This window comes from Neopsephotus bourkii, unplaced genomic scaffold (assembly GCF_033783945.1).
Source record: "Neopsephotus bourkii isolate Nb327-2 ecotype Australia unplaced genomic scaffold, CSIRO-AGI_Nbou_v1 NB_318, whole genome shotgun sequence".
NCBI classification, from domain to species: domain Eukaryota; kingdom Metazoa; phylum Chordata; class Aves; order Psittaciformes; family Psittacidae; genus Neopsephotus; species Neopsephotus bourkii.
In genome coordinates this window covers 7026154-7039822 of record NW_026900826.1, presented here as the reverse complement: position 1 = coordinate 7039822, position 13669 = coordinate 7026154, and the positions used below count along the sequence as shown (strand labels likewise).

The window sequence follows — 13669 nt, the reverse complement described above, 5'->3', positions numbered from 1 at the left end:
GGTCGGGCACGTTGGTAACCTGTGTCCACCACAGCTCTTCACACAGTGCAGCCACACCGCTGTGTGTGACTAGAGTCACCGTAGTGAAAGGGGAGTAAGTCACACACCAGTGGGGGAGGATGTGGTTTAATGCTGAATCGAGCCAGATCATTTTGATGCAGGCATGTCATTTTTTTCTGCTGAGCATACCTACAGGAAATGTTTGCATGTTTCCAAGCAAAAAGGTAGAGTTTGGGACTTGTCTGTTTGTTCCTAGTTGAAAAATGAATTCTGGAGAAAATTTTTATAAGATCATTTTTATAAGAAATTTCAGTTAAGCTGGCGTTCAAGCTCAGCCTCCTCCTTGGGGGAGAATAATTGCTTAAACAGACCTACCTGGCAATTCTTTAGAATTAGTAGTAGATTCAGAGCAGAAACCCCATATCTCCCCCACTTTAAGAAGCACGGGCCATTTTCAGGAGAATGAGGAAGGGACAAAGCTTAGGTATAAGTTCTCAATCCTTACCACAGCACCAAGGACAATTATCAGCAAGGGCACAGGGAGACCTGGACTACTCTGGTTGCCAACCACGTCCCACCTGGTTTTTCTCTAGCACTGACAGGGAGTTCCAGAGGCACCCTCATGCCCCTCTGCCCCACCCCACACTGCTGTGCCCCTCTCCTACCGCCTCTCTTCGATGCTGTCTTGTCTTACAATGTTCCTCCATAGCCTGTCGTGGCTATGCTGTATAGCAGCAGCTTCTCCAGAGCTTCCTGTGGCTCAGACAGGCTGGTGGGGCCAGCAATAAGCTCACCAAGCCCAAAGCATGTCTCCCCAGCATGAGGGGAGCCCCTGGCCAGAGCCAAGAGCTGTGATTGGCTGCTCTGCCCCCTTCCAGAACCTTCTGGAGAAGGCTAACCAATTAGGGAAGACCTTGCTTGCTGTGTGGTGTTTACCTCAGGAGAAGATTGTGTGGGTATTGAGTAGCTGTGGAAGTGTCTGTGTTTCCAGGGGTTATTGCAGTGACAGTCGGGTGTTGCCGGTGTTTTGCCCTCATCATGCGAATAGCCAGAACACAGCTCACCACATCCCTGGAGTCTCTGGCTGGAGGAGAGAGGTGCTGCACTGTGTACACAGCCAGGCCCAATGGCAGCAGGCAGACTGTGGAGGTAATGGTGTGCTATAGCTAATGGCAGGGGCCTTACCTTTATTTTTCAATAGACCTGTTATGTTAAAGCTTTGTCCTGGTAGCAGCTTTCACTGTATAGAAGTGCCTTCCATGTGAAATTAATGGCTGTAACCAAGTCCTCAGTAAACCTCATGAACTGCCTAGTACTTCTGCAGTTTCATGGTTCAGTGCTTGTTCTGGTGTCAGCCTGGGCATGTGGTGCACCGACTGTGCTGAAGGGCAGGCTCCTGAGGTGTGGAGGTTCAGAGGAGGAGAGTCCTTTCCATGAGAACTTATTCCTTCTTCTTGTTAGATGAACCCTTTGGATGCGACTTCTTCATTTGGGTAAGAGCAGTTGTGTGTTGTGAAGGTTACTTGTAGCAGAAAGGTTTTTTTAGTGTGAAACAAAAGTTAATCATATTCGCCAGATGTGTGTGTAACCCAGTGACTATAAATTAAAATATGCCTCTGACTTTGTAATAGCTGAGTAGAAGTAAAAAATAGTTCTATCTTGATTACTATCAGTGTGAGAGTCACTATCTCGTCACACATACAAGAGCAGAGTGCAGTATGTGTGTTTGTCATCTGAACATGAAAATTCCAGCTGCATAGTGGAACCAGCTTTGGCTTTTAGTGCAGGATTGAAAAATATTAAATGCTTCTGTGTGAACTAACTACCAAATAGCCCCCCTGCAAGCAGCAGGGGTGAAGAGTCTCTTTTATAAGAGATTTTGGTGATTATATTAGATCAGTAGTACAAAAAATTTTTATGGAAGATCACTAGGCAAAATACAGTGCCCATTTATCAACACTTTTTTGTAATGATAATATATTTACCTGCCTGTTTGTTCATTGTTACTATTTTTTTGCATATTTATTTTCTCTGAGCAAGGTGAAAAGTGAATTTGTGTAAGTACACAGGAAACCTTAAATTCACCTCTGTTGAATAGCCTGCAACTGTGAGCTTGTCCTCACCAAATGAGCTGAATTTTGAAACAGAGATTACCAGAAACATTTAATAAAAATAGATCCTACTTCCTTCTTTAATTTTCTTAATTTGGTTGTGTCGTTGATATATTCTCACCTGCAGGCTGAAGTGAGAATTTTTCCCTCTGTTATAGTACTGCTTTTCCATCCACTCAAGTTATGAAGCCTGGGTTTTGGCAGGAGATTTTAATATTTAGTGTTTTCTTTATATATAAGTTAATTTTGTTTAGCAGCAAATGCATAGCAGTAGAATATTTTTAATTGAATCCACCCTGTTCTGCCTCTCCCTAAATAGCGTACTCTTTTAAATTACATGAATAAGAAGCTCTAAAGTACCTTGTGAAATGAAAATATTTCTGTGAACTATATTAATAAGAACTTTAAACAGGACAGAACAAAGTTGTTATACAAATGCCAGATTTACTTAAAGATCAGGTGATGTTTTGTTTTGCATGGCAAAAATAATAAAGAAAATAGAGCTATAGCAATATTTTTAATCACTGGTGTAAAAAAAAACACTATTCCAGTTAAAAGGATGCTGTATCATCTTTCATGTAAGAAAAATGGTTTACTATTCCCAAGAACATGGTAAGATTTAAACATACAGTTTTATAGTAGCAGGCATTTCATCAGTCCTTTCCCTGCATTAGTTTGCTCAATAATTTATTCTGTATTTCATACTCTTCTGCTTTAAGTCCCATGAGTCAGACACACAAAAAGTGCAAACCACAGTTCTGTGGAGTTCAGTGAAGTTTCATTATTTTGCGTCACCTCAGAAAGCTTTATGAGAATGGAAAAAGTAAAAGGCCATGTAATCCCTCTCCCTATTTTAGTTCCTACACAGCAGCTGTAAAATTCAAAGATCTAGTTTCATTTGATTTTCGCAACGTAAATAGTTCCTTGTCCAATAAATTGAGGAAACAAGGAAAACATGAAATGGAGAAAATAGCAGACATCTCTGCCTGTGTTCTTGCAGTACTTGTATTCACAATCCTTTGTTTCGATAGAATATTAGTCTTTACTGATGCTTCCCTCTGGTTGCTGCTTAGTGGTTCCATGGTTTGAGGGGGAGTTCTGGAAAGAGCTGTGTATGAGTAATTGTTTGATTTCATAGCCATGGGAGTAAAGTGGGTACAGTGTAAAGCCTGTGGCCTTTACCTCTCTCAAAAGTAAGCATCCCTAATGAAGTCCCTTGTATTGTTATCAGGTTAATAATACTGTAGACCTGGTAGAAGAAAGGAATGGAAGGAGGGATGTTTGCATACCACTGTTCTTGCCACGGCTCCCAGTGACTTCATAGAGGAGGTATCAGATGTTCACCTGCATCTTCAGAATCCTTTTGGATTTTACTTTGGACAAGCCAGTGTGTTATAGCAAGTAATCCATATCAACATCACCAGTTGTTAAAGACTTGGACTGTAAAAAAAAAAAAAAAGCCTGGGAGTCTGCAGTCAGCAACTCTGACATTTCAGAAACAGTTCAAGCAGCTTTGGAGGGCTGAGAAAGCACTGTAAGCTGCAGTGACAGCAGTGTGCTGTGTCACTGAGCTTCCTGGACTGGCTGTGACAGCAATCAAAAATGTCAGAATAGTGCCAAAACAATGGTCTTGCCGTCTTTCTAGCACAGTTGAATCCAAACATGTTGGAAATCTCATTGAATTGCTTTAGCAAACTATCCTACTTGATTTTCAGTGTAATTTGATGAACAGAGACTTCTGAATTCCTGAGTATTATTCTTCCTCCATGTTGAAATTAAAGAAGTGCTTGATTAAAGAAGCAATGATTGCACACAGAGTGGCAGAAGACATTACTGGTGTGGCAGATAGAATGGAATAATTAGGAAAGTAAACTCTGAAGTAAAAACAAAAAAGCATTTTGTTACTTTTGGAAGCTGGGACACATAAAAGGCTGTTTTCTATACAGTATTATAGCAGATTGTGCTATTGTGTGTGCTATGGAAAAGAGTAATATACATGTAAAAATGTTCTTGCATTGCACATAGTGATTTAAATACTTATTTTAATTTCATCTGGTTATTTCTGTACTAGGAGGCTGACGTAACTAGCATGGCAATGTAAAGGATAGGGAAATGGAGGGACTTAACTGAACTCCCTCTTTACTAGTCTGAAGTGTTTGTTGTATAATGAATGTAGTATCTTTGTGGGAAATGATAAAAACTAAGAAACAAAAGGAACCACAATTGTTCAATACTTAGTCCTTTTCTGTATCAGAACATGAAATAATAGTTTAGATGTTAGAAATGAGCATCAATGATTTTGTATGCAGATTGTATCCATTTTAATGGATTTATTGGGTACTCTAGCCACAGAATCAGCACAGCCACTGTATGTGCAAATGATGCCTGTGCATTCCAAGCAGTGAGACTTGATGGGGAGAATGGCTTTATTTTATTTTATTTTATTTTATTTTATTTTATTTTATTTTATTTTATTTTATTTTATTTATTTATTTTTACCTGCTTTTAAGATGAGAAAGATGGGGAGGATGGCTCAGTGAAACCATTGCTGCTTGTACAGGGAAATGTTTAATTCCAATGCTTTTATTTTGGAATCCAGCCCTGATTCTTTTCCTCAATAATTTTCTCAATTGTATTTCTCATATACCACTTACCACAGTGTTTAGTAAGCAGACAAGTGTGTTTTGAAATGTGAAATCATTTTTCTTAATTTTACTTTTTTCCCCTTCCTCCTCCCTCTCCGCCCCTTTATTAGCCTTTCTTGATGCTCCATATAGGACTAGCTCTATAAAGCTAGACTTGGCTCTGATTTTTCTGGACAGACCTGCAGAGTGGTACATGTGGACTCTTCCAGCTTTTCTCTTCATAGCACAGCTCTCCCCACCTCTGCATGTGGGGGCTGACATCCTTGCCAGCATCCAGGCACCTCTTAGTGCCCAAGTTATAAGGTTCTGTGGCTTTTAGGCACTGATCTTTTCATACTGGAAAGCCCAGAGGCAGAAGTAAAGCACTTCTTTGTGAGCAGCAAACAGAATCGTGAGAATCAGTTTCTGCTCACAATGTCAGACATTGCGTACTGGGCAGATCACAGAAGACATCTGTGCTCATGGCATTCTTTTTTTTTTTTATAAAATCTCCAAGTTGTGGCTAAAGAAATGTCATACCTGAGGCTGCATAGGCATATTTCTCTGGTGTCTCAGCAGGCAGGAAGCCTTTTTTAAGATGGTGATGCTGTTTCTTTTAGTAATAATCAGCAGGGCATCCTAAAAGGCTTCACAGCAATAATATTGCTAAATACACCAAGCAGGCCTGTTCTATAGTGTGCCTGACCTCTGCAGTTGAGACATGAGAGTGTCTTGGTTTGTTTCCAAGTATAGGTGTGCCCTTCTGCCTTGGTCAGACCTCTGAGCTGGTGACCCACAAGTAAAAGTTAGAGGAGTTTGCTCTTAATCTCCTTTTTCATCTTCCTTTTACCTTTCTATCTCCTAATTTTCATAAGGTTGCTGTTCATCATACATTACAGGAAAGCAACTTGATGACAGCAAACCTGTAGATCAGTGGTCTGTAACATGCTATGGAAAGACTTCCAACTGATGAAGTAATATCTGAAGGCCAATGGTTCTGAGACATTCAATCATAATAAGTCAGCAGCTTATAACTGTTGATGTAAATTCTTAGCAGTATTGAGAAATACAACTTCCCTGACATAAAAATACCATAGAACTTCGAATGATGAAATCCAGTTCTCCAGCTGGTGTATATTTGTGCGGAGTGATGTCAACCCCCCCCCCCCCCAGCAAATTACTTTTAAATGCAACAGCAAGTTGAATAATGCTTACAAGAGAAAAGGAGTGTGTTCAGGTTAAGGTGCAGCAAATAATAGGAGGGTAAAACAAAATAATGAATTTCTCTGTTTTCAGTCTCTGTAACAGGACTCTGAGATTTCTGTCAGATTTTGCCAGCTATACAGCAGAAAGTGAGGAAAACTGAAGCCATGCATTGAGAATAATAACTTCTGCTGGATCATTATTTTGAGCTCTATCTCAAGTGTTTTCGGTGTTGCTTTTGGTCTTATATGATTATTTTGGTTTCAGTTGGGGTGAAGTTAATTTTCTTCTTAGTAGCTGGTACAGTGCTGTGTTTTGGCTTTAGTCTGAGGACAATGCTGATAACACACTGGTGTTTTAGTTGTTGCTCAGTAGCACTCGCCTGTATGAAGGACTTTTCAGTCTCCTGCTCTGCCAGTGAGAAGGGGCACAAGAAGCCAAAAGGTAGCAGAGACAGGACACCTGACAGAAACTAGCCAAACGGTTGCTTCATCTCACAGCATGTGTTGCTGAGTACAGAATGTGGGGGCAGTTTTCCAGGGTTTGGCATTGACTGGGGAGGGCTGGCTTGGTAGTGGTGTAGCTGGTGTCAAGTGATTGCTTTTGTATCACTTGTTTTAATTTGATTCATTTTGTTTTGTGTTGTGTGTCCTCTTAACCCTTCCTCCCCACCACTGCCCTTATTAAACTGTCTTTATCTCAACCTAGAAGTTTATAACTTCTGCCCTTCCAGTTCCCTCCCCCATCCCACTGGAGGGAGGAGTGAGGGAGTGTCTCTGTGGGACTAATTGTCTACTGGTGTTAACCGAAAGGAGTCCCTTTTCCTGTGCTGTCTCCCCTGGGCAGTGTCTTGGTGCTCCATTTTGGATGGTTCAGCCCAGGGCTTTCAGTGATTCCTGCTCTGTAATAGTTTTCTTGGCAGCAGTGGGAGATTTGCCTGACTTTGAGTTTTGTCTCCCGCCCATCCTCCCTCTCATTTGGCACCATTATAAAATCTTCTGCAGCCAAACAATTTATTGCCACTTCTGCACAGGAGATCTCTCCAACAGGTAATCCTGTTCCCTGAAACAGGGCCTGAGAAACTAAGCCAACTTTTTGTTCTTGTATGTAAATGTACACTGCTTATATTGCTGTAAACTCTGTGATTCACTGTTTCATATGTATTTAACACATACTCTCTTGAATGTAGTGTCTGTATGTTCCCTTACGAACAGAAACCATTTATGAAGCTGTGTTCTGCTTTGCTTTTCTAATTGTTTATTGCCCACATTTGCACTATATCCAGACTATCGATATAAGACCTGCATCTGGCCCATGTCTCCTCCTCAGCCACTGTGCTGGCATCTCACTTTCATGACAGTGTTATGACTTCATCTTTGAGATAACCCCAATATCTACATACTAAAGCCTGAGTACCAGCCCTACAGATGTCTAAGCCCCAGATTATTTTGACTAGGACAGGATGAGTTATACTGTAGGAATACACAGATGCCCAAACTTAATCCTTGTGGGAAACTAATATAAACTAGACTGAAGTACTCTGAAGCCCAGCCAAACAATGTTATTATTCTAGGATGAGAACCAATATACCTTTGTGTATGGATTGAGAATCCAATCCTTGCATTTTCAGAATGCCCAGCCACAGGGCACTAGGCAGAGGTTTTGCTGACACCTGGAAAGCAGATGCTTTTTAATGGCATAGTTTATGCCATCAAATGGATTAAATGCTAGAAATACAATTTTAATATTATGTGTCATCTGCAGAAAGACATGAAAGAGTTGTCTTGTTTTTTCAGGGTGTTAGGTGACAATAACATAATTTAACATGACAACATTTTCTCCTCTCCTGCATCAGTTCCTGATGCAGAAGTCAGCTTGTATCTGTGAAGCAAAGGACAGTTGCAGAAATGTCTCAAATTACAAGCAGGCTAAGTTTCTAGTGTGACACACGGAAATGATAACTTGGTCTGACAGTGCACTGTGCACAAACTTAGAGATATTTCCAGGAAACCCAAGTAGTGGGGGGAAGATGTGCATTTCATGTGACACGGGAGCATGAGCTACACCAGCTGGTACTAAGAGCCTGTGAGTTTTCCCATCGCCCCGTATGTTCCTGCATAAGCTTGTTGATGCTGTCCATTTCTGCAAATACTGGATACACAGACATTTTGAAAACTGGCTTCCTTATTTTAGGTACTTGTAATGTAGTTTTGGAGATCTTTGACATCCATTTTGTACATTCCTGGCTACAATTTCTTCCTTTTAAACTAACAGTACTGTGGTTTACTACTTACAAAGTTGTTCTGAAGCAGGCATGTGTGCTACCTTGAGCTATATGAGAGTAATTCCCTTTGGGAGCCTCATTGGAGGACAGTGTAGTCGAATTTTGTTCAAGGAAAAAATGTACGAAAATCCAAGCCAAATTCCTAGAGTCTCCTTTGCATGCTCCTACTTCCATTTAGTTGTGTTTTTTGGTTGTTGTATTCCGTTATGGAAGGCAGGCTTACTCAATGATATGTGCTGCTTACTCGTAAATTTTCAGCTTGTTTTATGAGTTTAAGTGGTAAAACCAAGTAATTTCATAGATATTCTTTGAAAACAGGTAAGTGGCTGGAGGACAGGCCCCTGTCCATGCTGATGGGAAGCTGCAACAGGCTTTTCTCCCTTTTGAGTATCGGGGCCCCACATGGAAAATTGTCCCTAGAAAATTCTCTTTAATTCATCAGGAATTATTGTTTATTGATGCCTGTGGCTATGTAACAATATACAGTTTGCTGTTTAACACTATTCACAGGTTGTAGTAGGGAATTCTTGGTGTGTAGATGGTTTAGAGACAGGTGACTCTGAAAATGTGCAGTTTGGTTTACTGGTTAGTTTCCCAACTCGTGCAGTAGTTCTATTTCCCAAATGCAACTGCTGTAGGAAAGCAGTTGCAACATGGAGTTCCAATGAACAATTTACATGTTGCAGAGCAATTGTGTAGTGCAGAGTTTACTTTGAGGAAATGTTAAATAAATGTGGACTTAGCTCTGCAGATGATTTATCGTTCACCAGAATCGAATGCATTCACTCATATTCAAGGAAACCAAACATAAAAGGGTCCAAATAGCACTAAGTGGTATGTGCTTAGAACACAGGTACCAATAGTTTTCTCAGTGCATTAGTTGATTTATTCTTAGTCCAGATTATGTACTTGGGTAATGAAAATGACCTTTGTTTTGTGCATTCATGTTTCCAAGAATAAAAATGCAGTGGGAAATGTCTGGCTAGATCTGCTAGGTGATCAGCTCCTGTTCTCTGCACTTAAATGACTGAATACATTTTACAGTGGGAGTATTTATTGCCTGCCTGAGAAGCTTGGTTTCCTTTGTGGTGATACTTGTGTATTAAAAAAGAAAAACCTTGGTCAGTAAGGCGACTAGTTCAGTGACATTCAGCAGAGTATGTAACATGCTGATAGTCATCTGGATTTAGGGCAAAGCCTTACCTGTAAACTCCAATTGGGCAATGAACTTAGGATCCCTGCTGGAGCTGGTCTGCATAATAGCAACCGCATTAGCTCTAGGGTGCAATCTGTGAGTAGTTGTTCTCCAGACCCTCTCTTGTCTTCCGCCATGGTGGAGCCGCACAGTGTCTCTGCAGTTAAGTTATGTTACCTGTGAAGAAAGATAAGACTTTCCCTTAGTAACATTTCCACTTACTTTCTGGGGTTTAGCATGCTTGATTAGTAGTAACACTGCAGCAGTTACTTGTCTAATTTATGATGCTCTCTCCAGGAGGGTTATTCTGCCTTCAGTAGCCTCCTCATTTATCAGAGGGTAGCTTAATGTTATGAACAAGGGTTGTGTGAGTTTTGCATGGCAGGTGCTGGCCAATTGCATGCATTCATCTCACAGCTACCAGCGTTCTTCTGTCCAGCTGAGCACATCAGGGTTCATCTGAACCATGACTGTGGTCAACAACAGCCCAGAACAAGGGTCTGCTTGTCATGCTGTGGTGACAGCAGAAGGCCACGGGGCAGTGCTGCCTGTTTTAACATTTTTTGGTGACTTTTGTGTAACACAAGTACTGAACAAAGCACAGCAAGTGAGTGACATGAATGCATTTTCCAGGAAACCTAGATAAAATCATCATAAATCTGTTCAGTGAGTGGAATGCTTTTTGGGGAATTAAGTGGGCTGCACTCTGCAGCCTCCAGCAGCAAGGGTGCTGCCTTTCTGACAGGAATGTGCTTACTGCATAGTACAGAGCTGCCATGTTGTGTCTCAGAATAAGAGAAATAACATCACTGTATAATCACGTTGTATCACGATGTGTTTCTCTCCTCCCTCAACCGCCTATTTATTTTTTTTTTACTTGCACTATGAAGGCTGATGCTTGCAACAGAAATCTTGTACAGGCAAAATAAGTATGCAGGCTTAATTAGTTGTTGTGCCAATTAGTACACTGCCATGACAGCACTTGTTTGTAAATTGAAAACCTGCATTTAATAACCAAGCTAGGTTATATTTTCCTTCTGTGTGTTTGAATGTTGTAACTTGCAATACCTTTCAAAAATAGGCCTATACAGGCGGTTCAGACTAGAATGTGGTGATACTTAATAACATGTGGAAATGCTTTAGTGATTATATGATAGAATTATTAAATAAGACAATGCCATTGTTTAGGTGAAAGGTGTTAATGTGTGTATGATGAGTCAGAACACACACCTGGCTGGAGTCTGCAGCACCCACAGGAGTGGGAAAGATGCCTTTGTGTTTGGAAGAAAGGATTGACTCCCTAGCTCATCACTGAACAACAGATTTTCTTTGGCCTAAGGGATTTCCCAGATGAGAAACCCTGCAGATCAAGAAGCAACAGTCATAGTGGGGCAGAGGCAGTTAACAGCAGCAGACCCTTAGTGAAAGGGCAAGTGAGCTGTGGTTTTCTCTGTGCAGGAAAGAGTCGGGCTTCAGCATCTGACAGCTTCTGATCAAACAACAGAACATGAATGCTTTCAGAGTAAGGACAGAGCTGAGCTGCATCCCTGATTTCTCTTTCAATGAGAAACTGTGTCTGTTTTACCAGGGATATAAGAAAAAAAATCAAAAAAGCCAAACCTTGCGTATTAGTGAATTTAGCTGGTGGCTCTGTCAGTGAGGGGGAAATGACCATTTTTCAGGGCAGTGGAAGAGGAAATCATGTTGTGAGTGCTTGTTGCCATGATGCCTCCTGCAGAGTATTTTAGGAAACAAACATTAAAATGGTGAAATGAATAAAGAACTGAGTGGTGAGGGGCAAAACCTATCACCTTTAGGTAGAAGCTTGCTGCTTTCCTTTACTAAATCACAGAATCATAGAATGGTTAGGGTTGAAAAGGACATTTAAGATCATCTAGTTCCAACCCCAGTGCCGTGGGCAGGGAGCCTTCACATTAGACCATGTCATGCAAGGCTCTGTTCAACCTGGCCTTGAACACTTCCAGGGATGGAGCATTCACCATTTCTTTGGGCAACAGAAGATCTGGGGGCTTCCACTGAGATGTAAATGTGTTAGCACTTTCCACAAACTCAAACCCTCAAGTTGTCAGTTATGTTCAGAAATGGTTTCTATTCCTACACCAGTAGAGGCTTATGAGGGATTATTGCTTTCTTTTTGCAGACTATTTTCTCCCTTAGAGCAAAAGGGATATAGCCACAATTGGTGACCTTGAGCCCACAGGTAAACTTAAAGAGCAACTTCTGGTAAATGAATTTATGTACAGCATTGATGGAGGTGCCAGGGCAGTGGTGCTACATTGCAGAATGCCTTTGCTCTTTTTCCTAAGGCACTGTCCTGTCATATACTCAAAATACTTGTCTGTTTTGGTCTTCGATGTAAACAGCAAAGAGTCATTTTCTAGTGCTTTAGGTGCAGATAAGGCAAGTATGAGTGGAGCTTGCCAGGTTACTGTTCAGTGAAGGGCTTTCAGGGTGGAGGAGGTTCAAGGAATAAAGTAAAAGTGAATGAAGAACTGAGTACATATAACAGAGCAAAGGCAAGAGATAAGGACCAGGAAATGAAATGCAAAGTGAAGAATTTGGAAGATTATTGCTGGAGTTCTGCAGCATTCACAGAATATATTGTCCTTTCTTTCTCCTTCTGCGTTAGGTGGCAAATATGTAATGGGAGTGTAAAGTAAGCAAAATCAGTTTCAAATCCTTGGTTTCAAGTTTATAATGGAATCAGATGTTCAGATGAGTGTGTCTGTCTGTGTCACACTGAATTAATTCTATCAAGTATTTCCATTCTTCTCCCTCATCTCCCACTTCCACTCCCAGTACAATCTAATTTAGGAAATTGTGAAATCTTGTGTGAAATCCGCTTGAGTAACATTGCACAGCAAGACTATAGCAACAGCATCTCAAGTAAGCTCCAGATTATACATGAGTATTTGTGTCTCATTTTAAGGACACTTAGCCAGTGGAAAGAAATTGTAGGCTAACCTTAGTAACTGGAAGGTGGAATTAGATTATGCAGTAGATACCCATTATTGCCAGTTGTCTGCTGGTAAAAAAGCAGCTTCAAACCAGAGTGTGTTCTTCCAAGGGGTGCTGACATTAGGAGGTGGATGGTACCTACGTAAGCCTTTTCCCATTACATGTATTCTGGCACAGCTAGAAACTGGAGAATTAAAACAGAACTCGCAGGTGCTGCAAACCCCAGCTTTAAGGAATGTTATATTCTATAGCATGTGCTGTTGGGTGTGTGAGACTTGGATCTGAGGGTTTGTTTAAAGAGCAGCTAAAAACTTTGGCCAGAGCCCTAGCATTCTGACAAAATGAGTGCGTTAACAGGCAGGGCAGCAAGTGCATTCGTGGTCAAGGCAGTTTGCTGTTGGAGAGGCTGGAAGCATATGATGGGTATTGCTGGAAAGCACACTCTGCTTGAAAAGCATCAGCAGTACCTGGAGCAAGGCCAGTGTCTACAGAAACAGGTGAATAAAGTAGTAGCCAGTCACAGTTGCAGTCAAGTCTGGCTGAAGATTGTTCTTGCCAAGGCCTTTAAGTATGGCAATCTCCCCCTTCAATTCCCCAGCTGTGTAATGTGTTCTCCTTGTGTTTTCTGCACTATGCAGTTTAGTCTAACACTAGCATTGGAGAAAGTGCACCAAGTGTTCAGGGCTATTTGAATGCTTTGGGAGTAAATGGTATCTGTGGCATGGGGAGGGGATGCTTTTCAATCTCTGCCAGGTGTCTTTGTTTCTCATGGATCAGAAGCGATGGTGCAGCTCATCCTCATGCAAGCATCAGTTCTCCAAGAATGCTAGTGTATCCATCTCCGCTGCTTCTGACTCAGTGCAGTGAAATTGTATACCAGACCCATTGTCTAATTGTTTATCCACTCCTTGTTTCTAAAGCTGAGATGCTGAATAGAGGCAATTCTTTCAGCTCTGGTTTCATGCCTCATAGCAATCATATAATTCCTGCCATTTGCTTTGGTTTTATTCTTGTCTGAAATCTGAATGTACAGCACGGGGTTTTTTTACATTTCTTTTTCTCCCATGGGACAGTCTCATTATGCAGGTTCATATTCACCTTTGGACTGGCAACAGGTAATTTTTTGTTGTGCTGAATTTTGGAAATATCGTAGTCAGTTGCACTCACAATGCTTACATCTCATGTATGGATGAGCTATACACAGTGGAAAGCATAAATTCTCAGCTTGGGGCTGTTGCTGTTGTGTGAGGCTTTGTATGAGTGGAGAGGCATA

The 13669-nt window shown here is 41.2% G+C and overlaps 1 protein-coding gene across 2 annotated transcripts in view; it reads left to right on the top strand.

Moving 5' to 3' along the window:
• Nucleotides 1-1056: 1056 nt before the first annotated feature.
• TRPM1 (transient receptor potential cation channel subfamily M member 1) overlaps nt 1057-13669 on the top strand; it is a 124458-nt gene continuing 111845 nt past the window's right edge. For both annotated transcript variants that reach the window (XM_061347561.1, XM_061347559.1), the window contains exon 1: nt 1057-1149. The gene's annotated coding sequence lies outside the window, so the exon portion shown is untranslated. The remainder of the gene's footprint in view (nt 1150-13669) is intronic.